Genomic DNA, 3,790 nt, shown 5'->3' with positions numbered 1-3,790 from the left:
TCACCCACTTTTCTGTTGTCCATCCCCCAGGGAGGAGGTCACATATAGTTCCTTGTAATCGGTTCCCTCTTTCCTACCCACTCTCCCTCTACACTCCCATGTCAGCATGTGACCCACTTCTCCATTCTTCCTCAGAAGCTCAGTGTTTCAGATTAATCATCCAGATCTGCTTCATTTACTATTTTATATCTTTGTTGTACAGGGTTTGGGTAACTTTTCTGTTGTCCATCCCCCAGGGAGGAGGTCACATATAGTTCCTTGTAATCGGTTCCCTCTTTCCAACCCACTCTCCCTTTACCCTCCCATGTCAGCATGTGACCCACTTCTCCATTCTTCCTGAGAAGCTCAGTGTTTCAGATTAATCATCCAGATCTGCTTCATTTACTATTTTATATCTTTGTTGTACAGGGTTTGGGTAACTTGTTTGTTGAGTCCACTACCTTGTCAGAAGTCAGCCTTGAAATGTGTATGAGTATTTGACACTAATTACCATACATACTCGTGTATAAGTCGAGTTTTTCAGCACATTTTAATGCAGTTTTTGTGATGGAATTAGGTGCCTCGACTGATATTCGGGTCGACCTACACTCAAGTACATATGGTAAGATAGTCTTATTATCTAGAATTACATAATGCTTTAAGGAGTTCTGGGGCACAGTAGTTCGGAGTTGGACTGCCAATCACAATTTAGTGCTTTGTAATCACTAGCTGCCTCAAGGGAGCAACACAAGGCTTCTACTTCCTGTTAAAAAGAAGTTCCTCTTCCATGAAGAGTTACAGAACAGAATTCCACAGGGGCAATTCTACTCTAATCTATAGGGTCACTATAAATCAGAATACACTCAATTACAGTGGGTTTGTTTTTATTATTTTAATTTCTGGTGCTGCTATATAGGGTAAATACTGTACTGTTAACCACAAGTTTTTGATTCAAATCCACCAGCTGCTCAGGAGGAGAACAATTAGACTTTCTGTTCCTATAAAGATTTAGGGCCTTAGAAACCCTATATGTTGTTAAGTCATCAAATTGGTTTTCTATATATCAGCGTGAACTCCATGGCAGTGGGCAGGTGTGAAAAGGAATGAACAGATTTGTTTTGGTGAAATATAACTGGGGCATGCTATTAAGGGGACAAGTCTCTGGCTATTAATATCATGCTGGATAAAGTAGAAGGTCAGTAAAAAGTAGAAGACCCTAGTGCAGTGGTTCTCAACCTGTGGGCCATGACCCCTTTGGGGGTCAAATGATCCTTTCACAGGGGTCACCCAATTCATAACATTAGCAAAATGACAGTGATGAATGAGCAACAAAAATAATTTTATGGTTGAGGGGTCACCACAACAATATGAACTGTTAAAGGGTCGCGGCATGGGGACAGTTGAGAACCACTGCCCGAGTGTGTGATTGGCACAGTGGCTACTATGGGCTCAAGATTAACAACTATTGTGAGAATGAAACAGGACTGAGGAGTGTTTTTTTCTGTTTACCTGGGTCTTGGTGAGTTGAAGCTGACTCAACAGCACCTAACAGTAGCTATGAAAATAGAAATGACATACTTTGTCTCTGTTATATAAAACATTTCAAGAAAAAGCATTAAATAGGTTATTATCCTAACATGATATTGAAATGAAATTGGTCTATTCAAAAAATGATTCAATGAAATATTTTCATTATGGGCACATGGCAGAGGCACAAAAGTCATAATAAATGGAAAAACCTAAAGACGGGCATAGCTGGCCTTAGGTGAAATGCTGACAGTGCACATTTCTGTATTCTGACCACGCATGCTGCTTTTCTCATCTGTTCACATGTTGGCAGTAACCTTTCAGTGAACCAGCAAATCGAGTACCATGTTCGGTAGCACTCTTTATTAGAAGGCATTTTATGAGTAAATTGCCCTAAGTAAGAACTACTGACACTGAAGCCAAAGACTTTCTATTTTTCCAAGTCTCAAAAGATTAGGTGTTTGACCTTTCTGGTCCTCCAACTGCTTATCTGCAGAATGTGAGTGCTGGCCTGAATCTCTTATGTTCAACTTTCCTTTGTGGATTTCCTAGGAATTATTGAAGATGGCTGAAGTGCTACACATAGCCTCGGAAATTAGAATTTTGGACTTTCCTCTCTCAGATACCCAAAGTTATCTTTTTGGAATTATCTACTTTAGATATTGAAACTGTGAATAACATTGAGCTTAAAACAAGACTTTGATAGGTAAGAAACCTTGGAAAATGAGTGTATGCAGTAATTGAATCATTGATTTTTCCAGGCATATGATATGAAATATAAAATGTATCATCTTCTCTCATTGCAGCTTTCTGCCTTGATTCGTTTTTCATGTTCATCATGTGCGTTAGGAGAGCACATGCGGTCTGCCCTTTGCTCAGAACCACTCCATGCGTGGACTGGACACTCGGTCATTAGTAAACATCACTTCAAATCTAGACTCCTCTTCCAGTGCTTGCTTTGTTCCACCGTCTGACTCTCTCCTGTGTCATGTTCAGTCAGACAGCTGTACTGCTCTACTTCAATCTGCACGTTTTTGTCTGACTGATCAATGAAGACTCGCATTTGTGTAATGCATCGTGACTCTACATAAACTGCCCATGTTGTTTTAGTGGAAGATCATCAATAAGTAAGTTTAGTACAAGTAGATGTTTTCATCTGAGTAAGTACAATGACTAGATTGTCAATCTCAAATGAAGTTTCTTGGTATGGGTTAGGTGTTAGGTTGCTAACTGCAAGGTTGTCAGTTCAAATCCACCAGCTGCTCTGCAGTATAAAGATGAGACTGTCTACTCCTGTAAGGATTTATAGTCTTCGAAAATCCCTATATATAGGAACTCCCTTGATGGCAGTGAGCTTGGTTTGGCTTTGGTTTCCTGTCCAACACACAGCTAAATGGTTTCCAGTGAACACCACCTGCTTTTAACCCTCCTACAGCCAATCTCTGACTTATTTATACCCATTTTCTCTCACAGATTTGGTTACCAAGAGTCTGATGTATTGTTCCCCAAACTAGTGACAATGGTATTCATGTCCATTATCACAATGCCATTATTTTGGAATGGTGAAAACTCCTGCTATATGGACTTGAATGAGGTGTGCATGTGTGTGCATGTGTGCAATGTTGAATGCCTTGAGGAGAGCTAATGACAATGGATTACTTTAAAATGCAATCAGAGTAGATAGAGTTGGGAAAATCTAGAGAAGGGAAAAGAGCGAGAGTGAGAGGGAAGTATTGTCCACATGTCCACAAAATAAACTTTTAATTGTTCACCAAATTAAAAAAAAAAGTTGAGAGTCTGCTATTCCATTTGCTTTATTCATACATTGCATTTTTCCCAGAAAAAGGACCAGCTCTGCAGAGGACTTATAGTTGGCATTTAAAGAATAAATTCATTACTTAGATGTTTGGAGATATTGAAAGTAGCAAACCCAGATAGAGACTATGATAGCATTAGTCAAGTTATATCATTAAAAGGACAACGCCAGAGACACAGTGTGGGAATTGCACCCGTTCTGATCCCGCCATACTGAGGCAAAGCACTGGGGGAGTGCAGCGGAACAGCAAGGGAAGGGAGTAGCTAGGTCCCCAGAGAATGATGAAGGTGGACTCTGGGGCCAGGGCATGGTGCCCCAACAGACTGGACTGGAAAACACTCCTAAAGGCCAGCGATCCTTGAACTAACTACAAGCTTTTCTTTCTTGTTGTTTTTTAATTTGTTCTTTGTCAGTGGTTTGTTGTTGTTGCTGTTATGTTGTACATTGTTGCTTGGTTTTGCTCTGTCT

The sequence above is a fragment of the Echinops telfairi genome, unplaced genomic scaffold (assembly GCF_000313985.2).
Source record: "Echinops telfairi isolate 266 unplaced genomic scaffold, ASM31398v2 ScPeMD7_3533;HRSCAF=4204_0, whole genome shotgun sequence".
In the NCBI taxonomy this organism is placed as follows: Eukaryota; Metazoa; Chordata; class Mammalia; order Afrosoricida; family Tenrecidae; genus Echinops; species Echinops telfairi.
Note: the sequence above shows the minus strand (reverse complement) of the source record.